General features: G+C 45.9%; 1 pseudogene; it reads right to left on the bottom strand.

The window, feature by feature from the left end:
* The window catches only part of LOC130112995 (piggyBac transposable element-derived protein 4-like), a 39723-nt pseudogene that overhangs the window by 14300 nt on the left and 6900 nt on the right, over nt 1-18523 (bottom strand).

Consider the following 18523-nt stretch of genomic DNA (forward strand, 5'->3'; position numbering starts at 1 on the left):
CAGAAACTGACGTGCTACCTCTTCATCCTCCTTCTCAATTGCTTCATCCACAGTTTCACTAATAAGTCTGATCAGCGCATGCCTCTTTGTCTGGTTTTCAGTGGGGACTTTAGCAATAACACACACCTCTTTTAACTGGTCCCGCCCTAACTGCAGGAGGGTCTCACTCAGCCTGTCTTGCAGTTGCTCAAGCTCCAGTTCCATTGTTGGTCACGTGTTCTCACTCTGCTTCCCACTTTTTCTCCTGACAATGGTGGCAATGGCGCTGATCCCGGGTTTCGGCACCAATATTTGTAGCACACTTGATAAGAATGACACTTACAAGGGCTGGTGTTTTTGTTGTTTTACTCCATCTGTCAAATAGACATTACAGAGGACACGTTTTCAGAGCATGGCTCACTATACGAATGGCAACACTCATCTACAATTTATACACAATAAGAGCACCAAATAATATTCATCCATAAATTCACATTAGTCTAGCCTACCGCTAGCAAAGCTAAACAGTATATAACGTTACGGAACATGGGGGGATCAAAATAGCAAAACACATAGGCCTACCTTCATATTTACACAGTGTGGAGACACTAAACATAGTAAAGGGACAGACTAATCACACATACAGACAATGTCAAAGCCAAGCTACAGAACCATGGGTTCAGACCGCGGGAGCTATGGCTATGCTAACGTTAGCAACTCGCTAGCAATCTAGCTAACGTTAGCCAGTGATATGACGTTATCAAAATAAATATGAAAGTCCCTTCGTGGGTATTTCTAATAGGCATCCATATCCCTACACATCATATTTAATCACCATCCTAATTCTATATGTCTAACTAGTCTGCTTACCTGTCAAATAGACATTACAGAGGACACGTTTTCAGAGCGTGGCTCACTATACGAACGGCAACACTCATCTGACGATTCTACCCGAATGCCCCAGAGTGCACCGCGAGAGCCAGCACTGCGTCACACAGGCTAGAAGCAATTAACCTGCAGTGCCCTCCTGTGGCGAGAACCGGCTATCACAACAACACAGCAGACAATTCTCCTCTTTACTAGTAGTGAGTGGTCAATGAAGGTAAGTATATGAAATAGAAGGTAAGTATATGAAATAAAAAATAGATGGGGGGCTACTAAATCCCAAGTACCCCACACATGGCTCAACTAAACATCTGGCTCAAGGTAACTGACAACAACCAGCTGCTTGGAAGGTTTAAGGTGTGGTGCTTCCAGTATGGCATCATGTCTATATTGCAATGGCTATCCCTGCTATATGACTTCCCCATGACAAGTGGAAGCAACGGAGAGACTGTGCAGCAAATTCTTGCGAAGATGGCTGGGTTTTCCTCCAGCTTTCAGCTTAGTCAACCTGTACAGAAAGACCTCCAAGCTCCTCTTACCAGTCTCATCGGTGATTGAAGAATTTAAAGCCACCAAGGCAAGAGCAGTCAGTACACTGCTACTACCCGAGGATGAAAAAGTCAGACACGCTAACAAGACCATTAAGTGTGACATGAAGTGGAAGCCTCAGGGAGCAGTGAGGGAGGCAGAAGCATACTGGAAACATCAGGAGACCGTTGGGGTAGTCTATCAAGGATGGCTAAGACTTGAAAACTACAATGCCAAGAGATGGAGTAAGGCCAATGCCAAAGGCAAGAGAGGACTAGTGGTGCAGAGGGTCCGAGAGGCAGTTGAAGAAGACTGCTGCGTAAAAGCAGTAGGGCTCACCTGCCAGGGACAGTGGATACAGTGGGATCAAGCACTCAAATGATCGTTGTCCTGGGAGGAAGTCTGGGGTACCGACCAGGGCAAATTGACCTTTCTCCTGCGTGCTGTGGCTGACCTCCTATCAACTCCAAACAATCTAAAGATCTGGGGCAAAGAAGATGACTCATCCTGCAAGCAGTGTGAAGCAACCCTTTGTACCCTGAATCCCATCTTGATTGGGTGTCCCAAGGTTGGACTACCCTGGGGCTTGAACCCAGGACCTTCTTGCTGTGAGGCGACCACGCTAACCACTGCACCACCGTGCCGCCCATCTCTGATATTTATTTCAAATATTTACATGGCTGTAGGTGACGCTGAAGACTTCCGCAATTGCTTGACTGTAAACATACTTACCAGCATTTTATTCAGTAAATACGTGCAAATCTACAATCTGCAAATAATCAGTTTTCCATACATCAGTCTCGTGTCTGCTGAACATTTTTTTTTGCCTATGGCCAATAGGTCTCATAGACTCTTCCCATGCCTAGCTGCATCTATTGTGTACAGGACTGTGTTCATACATGCACCTGAAAATATTAAGGTGAAAAAAAATGTTGGCCTGTATATTAATGCATCATATCTGCTGTACACAGCTGTAAGGTGGAAATGCTGCGTTTGCAATCTAGAAGTGGTACTGCAGGTTACGAACATGCCTAAAGGTATTAACACAATCTATCTATGAGGCCCTTTGATTGGCTAGATGTGTTGAAATACTGCATTCCTATTAGGTCACTGCCATTACCCAGGCTAATACAGTTTTTTTCAGTGTTTATTTTATACTGCTGTGAAGACATTTAACAAGTCTAATCTCATCATCAGCCGCTTCTCCAGGGTCGGGTCGCGGTGGCAGCAAGCTAAGTAGGGCACTCCAGATGTCCCTCTCCCCAGCAACGCCCTCCAGCTCTTCCTAGGGGATCCCAAGACGTTCCCAGGCCAGATTGGACATGTAGTCCCTCCAGCGAGTTCTGGGTCTACCTCAGGGTCTCATCCCAGTTGGACGTGCCTGGAAAACCTCCAAAGGAAGGTGCCCAGGAAGTATCCTAATCAGATGCCCAAACCACCTCAACTGGCTCCTTTCGACATGAAGGAGCAGCGGCTCTACTCCGAGCTCCCACCGGAGCCTATCTCTAAGGCTGAGCCCAGACATCCTACAGAGGAAACTCATTTCAGCCACTTGTATCCACGATCTCACCCTTTCGGTCACTACCCAAAGCTCATGACCATAGGTGAGGGTTGGAACAAAGATTGACTGGTAAATTGAGAGCTTTGCCTTCCGCCTCAGCTCCCTCTTCACCACAACGGTCCAGTACAATGTCCGCATTACTGCTGATGCTGCACCAGTCTGCCTGTCAATCTCCCACTCCATCCTACCCTCACTCGTGAACAAGACTGAGATACTTGAACTCCTTCACTTGAGGCAAATGAAGTGAACCACATTTAGCAAGTGGATTCATATATTCCGTCTACTACCTTCCCCTTAACTCCATTCTTGCTTATTCCTTTTGCTTTACTGTAAAACTGTGTAACTAAATGGACTGCATTTATATAGTGCTGTTCTAGTCTACCAACCACTCAAAGTGCTTTACAGTGTATGCCTCACATTCACCCATTCACACACACTGATGGTGGAGGCTGCCATGCAAGGCGCACACCTGCTCATCAGGAGCTGTTAAGGGTTCAGTATCTTGTTCAAGGACACTTCGATACGCTCTCCGCAGGAGCTAGGGATCGAACCAGCGACATTCCGATTACTAGACGACCCGCTCTACCTCCTGAGCCATGCTGCCCGCAACTTGTTGGCTGGTCTTAAAACAGCTGTTCTGAGGAATTTCACGCCTACGTCGTTTGAGAAGTGACATTAAACTGTGTAGGTTTAGGACTTAATCTGCAAAAGTAAAAACAGGTAATGCCATGGACAGCGCAAATTAAATGAAGTCTTAGTAAAACAACCATCTTAAGCTAAATTTTGCTCAAATCTCAAATAGTTAAATGATGTGGATTTTGCTAGAATGATGGCTATATAAATAAAGTGTATCATATTGCTGTAGTTATGCAATCATATGCGTTTCCATCTGAAGAAATTATTGCTATTTTCATTTAAACATTTGCAGCGCAGCCATTGCTTTGAGCATTGGGGGATTAAGAGTTGACGCACACGAGCCCACATACAATATACAAACAATAGCTGAACAGCCGTCAGGAAAGACAACTTAATGTATTGAGTGATAGAATGACATTTCTGTCTTACTTTTGTTATTGAACACTTTGTTGCTGTGTGTTACTTAATACACCAACGTGACTGACTGTTTTGGACCATTGTTTTGATAAGGTTGAACATGCCGGGACCCGTGTGCACCGCATGTAGTCACATGTCCCCTTGGTGCGCTGCACTCACCAGTACTTTTCCACTGACTGTGTTCCTGAGCTATGTGTGTGTGTGTGTGTGTGTGTGTGTGTGTGTGTGTGTGTGTGTGTGTGTGTGTGTGTGTGTGTGTGTGTGTGCGCGCGTGTGTGTGCATGTGTGTCTGTGTGTGTGTGCATGTGTGTCTGTGTGTGTGTATGTATGTGTGTGCATGTGTGTCTGTGTTTGCGTGCGTGCGTGCTCGCTAGTGTGTGTCCATGTGCGTGCGTGTGTCTGTGTTTGTGTGCGTGTGTCTATGTGTCTGTGTGTATGTGCTTGTGTGTATGTGTGTGCATTTGTGTCTGCGCGCGTGTGTGCCTGAGTGCGTGCATGTGTGTGCATGTGTGCCTGTGTGTGTGCGTGTTTGTGTGTGTGAGAGAGAGAGAAGGTAATACAGCTGCACTAACTGAACCTTATTGACTCATCGGAAGAATCTGTTTAATTTTGATCAAGTCCTGAACTCTTTGGGATCTGAACAGAGGACTAGGACAAATGCGCTCTGTTTATCATGTCAGAGGGTAGTCATTCATACCAGTAAGTCGAGCAAAAAGAAAAAGTAAAGTGAGACTGTAGCATTGGACGTGATTTAGTCGAGTTCTCCAGTCTAAAGTGTGCTTGACATAGTGCCATGTATGAGCATAAGGGAACTGTCAGCTTTATGATGCTGGGTTCAGTTCCACACATGTGCCAGATAAGTCGTGCCTTAAATAAGGTTTAGATTCCACATAACCGCAAGCACACACAAACAGATGGCCATACAAGGACTTCGTAAAATATTCATTCCATTTTAACTTTTTCACATTTTGTTCCCGTTGCGAACCCAAATTATGATGTATATTTTTTCCTCTTGAATTACAAAGTAAAATTCAACACATCGAAGAAGCATAGTATATTATTTTCAAGAGCATCTGTTGTTTAAAAATATGAGACTTGAATGTTTAACGTAAAATGTATTCACCACCCACTATTTTGTAAAATTGTGTTTGTAGTCTTTTCAGGTATATCTACATGAGTTTTGCAATAAGATTTTGCAATTTTTCCAACTCTGCCAAACCAGATGGAGAGTCTTAATGAACAACAGTTCCCAGTTCATACCAGAGAGTTTTAAAGGGATTTAATGTTACCCTTACTTTTTTAAGCCATCCCTTAGTATGTTTTTACTGTATTTTGGATCATTGTCCTGTTGCTACATGAATCTTAGTCCTAAACACAGATCTCTTGTTAACTGAAACAGGTTCTTAAAGATTTACCTGCATTTTCCTCTATCCAGCTAACCCTTGATGGCGAAAAGCTTTCCAGTCCCTCCTGTTGAAAAGCAACCCCATAGCATGATGCACATACAACCATGCTTGACTTCAGGAATGTTGTTACCTGGGTGTGGGCTGTCTTTGAATTACACTGCACATACATCTTTGATTTCAGGACAAAGAGCTCAACTTTAGCCTCATTTGACCACAAAATCTTCCTGAAGGTCTCAGAGTTTGTCACAACATCTAGCAAACTACTTGTGACTAGAGTTTGCTAGAAGTTGTTAATCTCTGGACCATTTCATTTCAGCCAACGAGTTATGAAGCCCTGAGAGCAATGTAGCTGGTTAGTCACTTATGTGACAGTTGCCCCTTATAGTACCTCATGAACCTGGTTTGCACCAGTCATTTGTAAATTCTTATTGGGTTTCTTAGGATGAACTGGTAAATTTTAAACTAGCAATTTACTAATTTCAGTTGCACCATTCAAATGTAAGGAATGCTGTAACAGCTCTGCTGACTCAAGATCGTTGTCATTTCATCAGTTACAAAAATTCCACAAAAGCCGTTACGCAACACTACGTTTACAGAATCCAAATCTGATGTGATTATCTTGAAGTTTACAATCAAAATTTGTAAATTCCTGCTGGAATTTTGGTTTTTTTTTTAATGTATTTTTTATATGGAAATTTGGCAAGTATGCACTTCAAAACAACATGGACAATGTTTTGGAATACAAACTTAGAGACCATCTTATGAGATTTGCATTCTGTAATGCGTAATAACATATTTTGTGGATTTTTTGCAGTCACGAAATGATTTGGCCACAGCAGGATTAAAGGACCACGTAAATATGTCCTGAAAAATGCTCTTGCGTCAGCAGGGCCAGGAATGCTATAGCTTATAAAATCATAGTAATGTGTAAATTAGTTACTATACAAACGTCACACCAGCTATCCAATCAAAAATAATTTACATATTTTGATATGGAACCGCACACCTGCCTCACGAGCTGACGTCGGACAATCATCATATAACTCGAGGACATGCAGACTGTCACGTAAAATACACTGATGGCAAATATTTTCCCCGTTTTCAAATAATACTTCCAAATGGTCTAAGCTGCCCATTATGTTTGTTGTTTACGTTAGGTCTCTTGGTCATTTTCATAAAACGTTATAGTTCTCCATTAGTTAACTTCGACAATTACACCTCCTAGTTGGTATGTGTACAAATGAACTAACAGGTTCTTAGTATTAACTAGTAGGTGTAGCTCAACCCGCTTTTGTTTAATGTGATGTACATTCTGACTTAGTGAATACTTAGGTGACAACTAGACTTAATAAGCACTTGCACACAACTTGTGCAACCGGCCCCTGGCCTCTAACTCACTTATTCATTCACAAGCTGAAATTTGGTCTCATGTTTAGCTGTACCATGTGCACAGATTCAGGGGTTGTGACACCTCCAAAAATGTTGGTTTTTCTTTCTTTTCTTTTTTTATTATCCCCTTTTTTTCTCCCCAGCTGTATCTGGCCAATTACCCCACTCTTCTGAACCCTCCTGGTTGTTGCTCCACTCCCTCTGCCAATCTGGGGAGGGCTGCAGACTGCCACATGATTCCTCTGATATACGTGGAGTTGCCAGCTGCTTCTTTTCACCTGACAGTTAGGCGTTTCACCAAAGGGACTTAGCGCGTGGGAGGATCATGCTATCCCCCCCCCCCCACCAGAGTGTTATGTCTGCACACATCGACAGTGCTGCATTTGATTTGGTGCTGTTCTATTGTGCTGGGATCGATTGGTGATGCCTGCGGGCTCTGGGTTGTTTGATCGGGTCTGCCTGTGATGCTGTGTCAGTCTAAATAAAGAATGCAACGTAGCGGTTGTGTCGAGCGACAGCGCTGTGTCCTGACGTGATTTCTAAATACAATATTGGCGACGAGGATGGCTGATATATCTCTCCCACCACCTGCCCCCTTCCTGGCATTACCTGGCAAGCCTCCGGTACCATGGACTCGCTGGCTACATAGTTTTGAAAATTACATCATCGCCTCAGGGCTCGACGACGTGAGCCAGGCTAGGAAGACGACTCTGTTGCTACACTGCTTAGGAGCAGAGGGTCATCATGTGCTCGGGACTCTGGGGAACGTCACAAACTTTGACGAAGCTGTGGGACTTACGAGCACCCATTTCGCTGCTCCACAGAGTGCCCTCCTTCGGCGATTTATATTCCATCAGCGACACCAACTGCCTGGTGAGTCTGTGCAGCAGTATGTAGCTAGTATGCGAGGGCTAGCTAGCTCATGCAAGTTTGGCGCGCTTCAGGACGAGATGGTTCGCGACCAGCTAATTGAACACACCACCAACGCAAAGGTGCGTGAGACTCTCCTGCTGGAAAAAGACGATCTGCTGCTGTCCAGAGCAATTACCATCGCACTACAGGTTGAGGGAGCAGCTGAGTGTGCTGCTATGCTAAATATACAGCAAGTGACGACCTCCAGTCAAGCTGCCAATGACTCCTCCCTCTACTCACGGCTGCCCCTCGGGACGCAACCCAGCCAGAGCGAGGCGGGCGCCGACTCCACTGGGGACGTCTTGCAACTGCAACGACGGCGTTCTCGGCCCCGCCCTCAACAGTCCTGTGGTAACTGTGGATCTCGGTCTCATGTTTCAAGGGCTCAGAACTGCCCTGCCCGTGGCCAGACATGCCGTAGCTGCGGTAAGCAAAATCTCTTTACCAACATCTGTCGATCTTCCCCGGCTGGGTCAGAGGGCCACACCCCCCAGTCTTCAACCGCCGTCATTCACAAGGTGAGCTCTGGGCCAGTGTCATTCAAATCATGCACAGTCAACATTAATGATGTGTGCATCCCCCTGCTGTTGGACACCGGTGCAGGTGTGTCTCTCCTGAATGTTGATACCTACAGTCAATTTTTCGGTTCACTGCCACTGTCCGCACCCTCAGCTGTCCTCTGTGGGTATGGTGACTCCAAAATCGATCTGGTTGGCTCTCTCCAAGTGACTGTCCGCTATGGAACCAAGCTGGTGCCCAATGCAGTTTTTCATGTGGCACGCCGTGGGGCCAACCTGATGGGCCTGGACCTGTTCTCCGCTCTGGGGTTCTCCCTCTTAGACACAAGGGGGGCAGCAATCCTGACTGTTGCCACGCCTTGGCAGCAGAAGTGGCCATCGCTGTTTATGGGGCTGGGCTGCCTCTCCGCCTTCGCCCATCAACCTCTCCTCAACCCTGCTGTGAAATCTGTCATCCAACCACTGCGCCGCATCCTGTTGGCTCTCCATGATGGGGTCTCCGCCGAGCTGCAACAACTGCTGGAAGCTGGCATCATTGAACTGGTGGACGCGTCACCTTGGGTCTCAAACCTCGTGGTGGCTAAGAAGATGTCGGGGGGCCTGCGTGTCTGCGTCGATCTACGTGCAGTAAATAAGGCAGTGGTCCCTGATAAGTATCCACTGCCCACCTCGGAAGAACTCACTGCTCAGTTCTATGGCTCTGAGGTGTTCTCCAAGCTCGACCTCAGACAGGGGTACTTACAGGTGCCCCTCCACCCCAGCACCCGAAACCTCACAGCCTTTGTGACACATGCAGGAGTGTTTCGCTACACCAGGATGCCTTTCGGTCTCAGCTCCGCCCCTAGCTGCTTCCAGAAAATCATGGTCTCCGTGCTGGCTGGCATACTGGGCGTGGCCATTTATCTGGACGATATAGTGGTACACGGGCCCACCAGTGAAATCCACGACAAGCGCCTCAACATGGTCTTCGCAGCCCTGTCCAAGCACAAGCTAACTCTCAATGCTGAGAAATGTGTCCTCTCTGTGCCAGCCATCGAGTTCGTGGGGTTCCGGCTGTCAGCGAGCAGTGTAACTCCACTACAATCCAATGTGGACGCCATTCAGGCCATCCCTGAGCCCAGCTCGGCCGCCAAGGTCGCCTCCTTCCTGGGTATGACAAGTTACTACCTGAGGTTTCTTCCCCAGTACTCTGCGACCACAGCCCCCCTGCGCCAGCTGCTGCGTAAGGACGAGCCATGGGTGTGGTCAAAGGCATGCAGTGACGCTGTGCGTGATCTCAAGACTCAACTGACTTCACCACCAGTGTTGGCTCACTTCGACATCTCCAGCTCCACCTTTGTGACCTGTGACGCATCAGCCACAGCAATAGGGGCTGTGCTGTCTCAAACCCAGAACGGTGTGGAGAAGCCCATCGCCTTCGCCTCCCGTGCCCTCAACCTGACCGAGCAGTGGTACTCCGTGGGTGAGCGTGAGGCGTTAGCCTGTATCTGGGCTTGTGAAAGGTGGCACCTCTACCTCCATGGCCGCTCCTTCACCCTCAGGACAGATCACCAGGCCCTGACAGCGCTGCTGTCCACATCTGGGACAGGCCACAAACCCCTGAGGTTGCACCGCTGGTCTGACCGCCTCCGCCAGTACAACTTCAGCCTGCAGTTCACCCCAGGCAGAGACAATGTTGTCGCCGACCTGCTCTCTCGCTCTGTCTCCACCCCAGCTCCACAGATGGACACTGACTGTGTTGAAAAGGACATTGTCCAAATGCTACACACACCCCTTCAGGCCACTGTCTCTCTGCAGAAGCTGAGGGCAGCCTCCGAACAGGACCCTGTCCTCTCCCAGCTCTGCATCTACATCCAGAACGGCTGGCCTCACAAGGTCCCAGAGGAGCTGGCTGCGTTCGCCCGAGTCAGACAGGAGCTCTCCTGCTGGAACGACACCTGCGTGGCACGTGGGTTTTGCACAGTGGTCCCAGCTGCTCTCCGTGCAAGTGTTTAGAATATGGCGCATGAAGGCCACCTGGGCATTGTGAAACTGAAACAGCGCTGCCGAGACCTGGTGTGGTGGCTGGGGATAGACAGAGATATTGAGGCTCTGGTGAAGGACTGTTCTGCTTGCCTTGTGAGTGGCAAGACTGGCCACCAGGCTCCCCCACCCCTGCAACCTCTCGCCTGGCCCTCTCAGCCCTGGGAACACCTGCAGTTGGACATTTGTGGTGAGATCCATGGAGTTCCCCACCACCAACGCTTCATGGTGGTCGCCTACAATCTACACTCAAAATGGCCTGAACTCACCACTTCCGGCACTGTGACCTCACAGATCATCATCGACTTCCTGGACTCTCTTTTCTCTCGCTGGGGCCTCCCAAAGACCATCACCACTGACAACGGCCCTCAGCTGGTCTCTGCTGAGTTCACTGCTTATCTCGAAAGCAAGGGCATCCGTCATATACGCACTGTGTACTACCACCCCCAGGCCAATGGCGGCGTTGAACGTTTTCACCAGTCACTGAAGAACGGCCTCAGAGCACACATGGCCCAAGGGTGCTCTTTCACGCAGGCCATCCGTCACACTCTGCTGCACTATCGGGCCACACAGCACTCGACCACAGGCGTCTCCCCAGCCTCTCTCATGCTAGGCCGGTAACTGTGCATGCCCCTTGACAGGCTCCGCCCCTCCACACCCCAGGCACCTCCCTCTGGGGTCAGAGCCTCAGTCACTTGTCAGCAGACGCGGATGAAGCAACGGTTTGACCAGTCAAAACGAACCAGGGTGCCAGACATCAATGTGTCAGACTGGGTCAGGGTCCGCAGGCCCCACAGGGACAATAAAATGGCTTCATACTGGTCCTCTCCTCTCCAAGTCACCCGTCAGCTGGGCCCAGCCACTTACTTCCTCAGCGATGGCACTCGGTGGCACTCCAGTCGTCTACGGAAGGTGTCAGCTCCGCCACACACAGCTGGTGACACAACCTTAGCCATTCCCTCAGCATGGCGAGACGCCCCGGGGCTTCATGCAGCTCCTACACGGGCCCCAGACATTCCTGGGCCTCAGCTTCCCCTGCCTTCTCCCTCCCCACCTTGGCCTGCCCAGCCTCAGGCCGCCCCGCGACCTGTTTGTACACGTTTACGCCCTGGCCACCTAGAGGACTTTGTGTCAACCTTTCATGTTTGAAATCCTGCCGGGGCGGGGGGGGGGGGTGTTATGTCTGCACACATCGACAGTGCTGCATTTGATTTGGTGCTGTTCTATTGTGCTGGGATCGATTGGTGATGCCTGCGGGCTCTGGGTTGTTTGATCAGGTCTGCCTGTGATGCTGTGTCAGTCTAAATAAAGAATGCAACGTAGCGGTTGTGTCGAGCGACAGCGCTGTGTCCTGACGTGATTTCTAAATACAATACAGAGGAGGTGCTAGCGCCGTGACCAGGACACATACCCACATCCAGCTTCCCACCCGCAGTCACGGCCAATTGTGTCTGTAGGGACAACCGACAAAGCCGGAGGTAACACAAGTGTTCAAAGCGGCGATCGCCGTGTTGGTAGGCAACGGAATAGACCGCCTCACCACCTGGAAACCCCCCTCCAAAAATGTTTGTGAGTGAGTGCATCTAACTGCATAAATGAGAACACCCCCCTCTGAAAAGACGACAGTTGAAATGTATTAAACATATACGTAATAAAACATAGAAAGATCTGTCATCAACCATTTTAAAATAAGTAAATTTGGCACTTTTGCTTAAAGCGGCTGTAGACAACTTTTCAACCTACCACCCATCATTTCCAGCTGTTTTTGTTGTTTGTGCTGCTGTCGCAAAGACAACTGGACCACTTTCCATTTATTAGCAGCCTGGCTACTGTCCAAAGCAAGAAACAAACATAAGAATCCAAATTTGAACTAGAAGCCCTGATCTCAGTGCTATGATAAAGGCAGAGTAAATATCCGGTAGCATTAAGGCAGGTTGTGTTACTTGCTGATCCAGTAGAAAGAATGCCCACTGAACATCAGGTTGGAACCCTCTCAAGTCCTGGGTGTTTTATCAAACTCTGTTTCCCCATCAAGATTTGTTCCCCCCGGCCAGAGTTCAATATAGCACTAGGATGTTTGATTCCCGTTAACGCTAACTTTAACCTCAACCTAACCCTAAGCGTAACCTAACGCTTACTTTATAGGGCTCCAGACTAAAATTTCACACTGGTAGTACTGGTGCTACTAAGTATCTCATATAGTACCACCTGTGTCCAATTTGGTGTCACCACTTCTGTTTTGTGGCATATTGTAAGAGAAAGAATGTGTATTGTCCAAGAAATGTTTTAATATTCCTTTACCATCAGATGTGTACATGTATGGGGAAACTATGAGAGACTTTATATGAAATAAAGACTTGTCCAACTTTAATGTTTCAGGTTTGAAGTTGCTTGTGGCTGTAACAAATTTTGTTTTGCCAGCACTGGAAACACCACACAGTGCAGACAGTGCATTTCTTTCTTTTTCTTGTTGAACCTCAACCAAGGAAATTCAACTAACCATTCCTGTCAGAAAACGTAGTTCTATTTGGCTGGACCGGCCAGTGGGGCCAGCCCTACAAATGCAAATATCCCTGACTGACTGAGTGACTGACTGAGTGATCAGACTGACACGATTGGGCTGCTGGATCAGGTGACCAACGACGGTTCCAGTTAGCAGTGACTAATGATGTCTCTGGTAAATGAGGATGTGGGAGTGTCACTATTGGCTTTGAATCAGCGCAGCAATTTGCATGCCAACAAATGCAATATATTGCTAATCTTGGATAATACTGAAACACCTAATTGCAAAAAAGTGAACTTCACAAACACAAGTGCTAATAGCCACACGCAATTAAGAGTGAAAATTATTAACATCTTCAGAGAGTTGGTGGTAACTGAAGCGCATTTATAAGGGGTGTCCCGCTCAGACTATATGGAAGAACTGGAAAAGAGGGCTCTGATGTCCTATCCAGGGATCTACCTAGACATCGGTTCAGATTTGTGGATGACACTTGAGTTAAAATTAAATCTCAGGATGTACCATATTTCACCAACCACATTATCTTTTTTGACAACCACATCAAGTTCACCAGGGGGGATGTGAAAAATGACAGGTTAGCCTTCTTAGACTGTGAAATTGCAATTGGTGATGGGGGACATTTGATTGTTGATGTTTACTGTAAACCAACACATACTGATCAGTACTTAAGGTTTGACCGTAAACCAACACATACTGATCAGTACTTAAGGTTTGACTCTCATCATCCACTGGAACACAAACTGGCAGTCATCAAGACGCTGTACCACCGAGCTGACAATGTCCCCACTGACACAGTGGCCTGGGAAAGAGAGAAATCCCACATTAAACAGGACCTGGTTAAGTGTGGTTATCCTAGCCAGGAAGATGACCAAACAGTGCACCAGCCAATCAAAGAGAGGAGAAGGACAGCAGCTGCCTAAGCGTAAACCAGCGGTGATTCTGTATGTGGCGGGAGTGGTGGAAAAGCTGAGATGCACATTTTCCAAACACCACGTCTCAGTTGCTTTCAAATCTCAAAACATGCTATGCCAGAAGTTGGTCCACCCCAAGTATCGGGTCCCCTGGCACAAACAGAACAATATAGTGTACGCGGTTAAGTGCCAGGAGGATTGCTGTGACTTATACATTGGAGAAGCTAAACGGATGCTGGCAAAAAGAATCGCACAACACAGGACAGTTAACAAGTCAGGCCAGGACTCCACAGTCTACACTGTAGACTGTGGAGTCCTGGCCTGACTTGTAGATGGGTGTAGACTGTACACCCATCTACAGCCCAGTGGCCACTCTTTGAGGGATGAGGATGCGCACATCCTTGATAGGGAGGAAACACCAGTTTGAACGGGGAGTCAAAGAGGCCATCTGTGTTAAGAGGGAACAACCATCCCTGAACGGGGGGGGGGGGGGGCTAAGAGTACATATGTTACCATCTTACAGTGCTGTGACTGCAAAAATTCCCAATTCCTCTGTGAATAGTACACATGGCCATCAAAACTCTAGTTGATGGTCACACCCATATTTGCACATGAAACTGGTCATTGGTTTCGGTCGTTATGCACCTGTATGTTTATAAGGGGTGGGGATACCTGCAGTCAGTTTAGACTGAAGAGGTCACATAGCTGAGTGATGAAACGTATCTGTCAATAAACGCTGTATCCAGATAAACTGATTCAACCTTCTTTGATTTTCTTACCTGGATTTTTGAGCATGCATCAAGATGTTCCACTGTAGTATTCTTTGGTTCTTGGTCTTCATGACAGCAGGGTTGAGCTGGTGTGTTGAATCAGTTGTAGGCCGTCAGAACTTTGGTAATTCTTATCAATTAATCATGCAGTTTAAACAGCTGGATTCAAAATCAACATAGATGGACCTTATTTTTACACGTGAAATGTGATCTCTGAAGAAAACTGAAATAAAAAAAATACCATTTTCAGGTTTTCATTTTTAATTTGATTTGGAAACATCTATTTTAATTCTAGAGAGAACTACTTTTATTATGGTTGAAAAAAAATCCCTTTTGAATTTATTTTGATTTCACTTTGCACCGCAGAAGAACAAAAAATAATGCGCGGGGAGTGGGGGGTGACCTTCTGAAGCCACCATATCACAATTACGCTTAAGCACAGGTGACTTATTTCATTGCTGTCTTTCTTCTTTGACAGAGATGCAATGGTCGTTAAGATTTCATGTGCCTCTGTCTGAATGAAAGTGAGCAGTTATCTCCAACAGTGCTGTTGTGAACGTTCCCCAACTCTGGTATGTCCACAGCCAACCTCCTGTTTTAACTGTGGTCTGGATTTGATTTGCTCAAGCTCCAGAGTGTTTGTTTTTTTGACTGTATGCTCCATCAAACACCAAGGGTTCAGAGTGTTTAAGACAAAAGACCTCTGTTAGTACCATAGAATTAAGTTATGCAACTCTGCTTCCACACACAACCTAGCACTCACACACACATACCTACTCACAAACACACACACACACACACACACACACACACACACACACACACACACACACACACACACACACACACACACACACACACACACACACAATCCCCCTTCTCCCCCACACACCACTGCACACATCCACACAGACATGCACACACATAAATAATTGCACAATCACATATATGTAGAATTAATGCCATGTCTCCAGATATAAAGTGGTCAAAACATTAAAGGTGTTGATGCTGGTCAGTAAACTATTCAGTGTACCAATTAGTTTATTAAAGTTGATTGGAAAGTTTTAAATTTTGGATCACGATAACAAATTGGGATTACTTTTGGCAAAGGAATTATTTATAGCTGTAAAAGAGGTATGAGATCTAAGAGATGTTATGTGACAGCCACCACTTGTTGTTGTATCTACATATTGACCATATTTATCTCTCCATGAGTTTATATGCACTTTTTAATGGACGACAGTCAGATCCTAGCAGCCTAGCAAATCTTACAACTTGCCTCTCTGACATTAAATCCTGGATGTCCAAAATTTTTCTTAAATTTAAGCCTGAGGTCATTCTGCTCGGTCCCTCAAATTCCATCAGCCCTTTTGTTACTAATCTTGGTGGTCTGTCAGGTAGCCTTAAGCAGGCTGCTTGGAATCTTGGGGTAATATTTGATGCTAACCTTGGTTTTGATAATCAAATCAATTATGTTGTTCAGTCATGCTTTCTCCAGCTAGATTCAATCTCCAAAATTAGGTCATTTTGATCAATTGCCAATCTGCAAAAAGTTGTACATGATTTTATCTATTCTCGACTTGACTACTGAATCAAGAATCAAGAATCAAGAAGAACTTCATTTTCATTCTGCCAAGCACAACAAAATTGCAGTTGTGTCAACCTAAAAATGGTCATACATAAGAGATAACAAATATGAAATATCAGCATAAAAAGTAGAGTCTAAATAATATAAGTGGAAAATATAAGCAGTACAAGCTATAAAATACAATACAGTTAGATAAAATACAACTTATGAGGTGCAAAAACATAGTCAACAAAAATGCAGTAAAGGTGTGGTGGACAGATATGAAGTGGCTGAAAGCGACATGTGAGTAAATATATGCAAATATTGCATGTGCCCAATGGTGGCAGTACATCAGTCTCATCAGACTGAGGAGATGTCTGAGTTCATTAGTGCCACAGCTTTTGGAAAGAAGCTGTTTTTCAGCCTCTTTGTGCGTGTGCAGATTGATTTGAAGTGCCTACCTGATGGGAGGGGCTGAAACAGATGGTGTCCAGGGTGTGTAATTTCTTTTTATGATGTTCTTAGCCCTCCTCACACAGTGAGTGCTGTGAATATGTTCCAGTGAAGGAAGTTCAATGCCAACAATGTCCTGTGCTGTTTCCATAACATGCTGGAGGGCTTTTTTGTCAGCTTTGATGCAGCTGCTATACCAGGCTGTCATGCAGTTTGTTAGGATGCTCTCGCTGGAGCATCTATAAAAGTTGATAAGCAGTTTTGGGGGGAAATTGGGTCTCCTTAGCTTCCTCGGAAAATAAAGGCATTGTTGTGCCTTACCACTGCTGAGGTATTGACTCCCAAGAACCTGGAGCTGGGGACTCTCTCCACAGCCTCTGTGTTGATGTGGACAGGACTAAGGATGCCCCCCGAAACCCGGTTCTAAACGGGAACTGGTTCTAAATTAGCAAAAACCGGAGCATTTTTAAGATCCGACGTTTTCGGTTCTGCTATCGGTAGTCGGTAGGTACTCGAGAAATCATGGAGTGAGATGTATATTGTGGCAATTATGTTTTTCGAGGAATTTAAACGTCGCGAACATAATCTTGTTCGCCGTTTTCTCCATCTCTCTGTCTCTCTCTCTTACTGCGAGAGGGGCGGGGCTGTGCTGTGCTCCACACACTCGCTCACACACGCACAGACAGCTCTGCTCAAGGGCTCATCATGGCGGAGAGAACTAAACGTTCAAAAGTTTGGGTATATTTTTCAAAAGTTGATGACAACAACGCTCGTTGCTACAAGTGCAACAAATCATTTGCCAGTAAGGGTGGCAATACAAGCAATCTGTCGAAACATCTTTTGTCGAAACATGGTATTAATCTGCAGAAATGCAGAGTTTTCCACTGCTTTGCTCGTAGTGTTCCATCCACGTCCACTGCAGGTAAGCCGTATGAGCCATAGATACGGAGTTAGCTAGGCTAATAACGAATTATTACGAATAGGCCAATAAATAAAATATAATTGCTTAGCTAATTGTTTAGCTACAAATATATAAGCCATAGATACGGAGTTAGCTAGGCTAATAGCCGGGGACACTATAAGTCAGGAGAGATCACGACTCCTGCCGGAGAAGGCAGATATGTTGATTTTTCTGCAGAAGAACTGTTAGGATAATGTTCTAGGTTCTTGTTTGTTTGAACTTCCGTTAGCCTTTTGCTGTAAAAATTTATTTTTAATATATATTTTTTCTTTATCTTTATCTACTTTTATTTTTTATCTTATTTGTTGTTGTTGAATGTTGATTATAAAGTCTATAATTCAGACGCATTTAAAACATTGCTGCTGCTGAATAAATAATATGTGTTTATATTTATATAAAGTTATATAATAGAATAATAAAGCAATGTCGATTCTGTTCTTAATTAAGTGTCTTTTTTTCTTGCATAATAAGCAAAAAAACGGATAAGAGTATCGATAAAATACCGAACCGATAAGCAGTACCGATAAGAGTAGTAGTATCGATAAAATCCTAACGATACCCATCCCTAGACAGGACTGTGTGTGATCTTCTTGGAGGTCCTAAAGTCCACAATAATCTCCTTGGTCTTTTTGGTGTTTAAGACCAGGTTGTTGTTAGCAGATCACGTGTTCAGATTCTGACCATCCTCCCTGTATGCCGCTTTGTCGTTGTCTGATATGAGCCCAATGCCTGTCATATAATCCGCAAATTTAACAACAGTGTTTGAGTTGTGGCTGGGTCAACAAAGAGCATCTTTACGTAGGTGTTAGGTCTTTCCAGGTGAGAGAGGGCTGTTTTTAGAGCCACATGGATGGAGTCCTCAGTCGATCTGTTTGCCTGGTAGGCAAACTGGTGTTGGTCTAGATCAGCTGGGACAGAGTCTTTGATGTGGGTGAGTGCCAGTCGTTCAAAGCATTTTGAAATGACAGGGGTGAGAGCGACTGGCCGATAGTCATTGGGACAGGTTACCACAGGTTTTTTGGGAATGGGCACGATGGTGCTGGATTTGAGGCATGCGGGGACTGTGCATAAGGATAGACAGAGGTTG

The sequence above is a fragment of the Lampris incognitus genome, chromosome 5, assembly GCF_029633865.1.
Source record: "Lampris incognitus isolate fLamInc1 chromosome 5, fLamInc1.hap2, whole genome shotgun sequence".
NCBI lineage: Eukaryota > Metazoa > Chordata > Actinopteri > Lampriformes > Lampridae > Lampris > Lampris incognitus.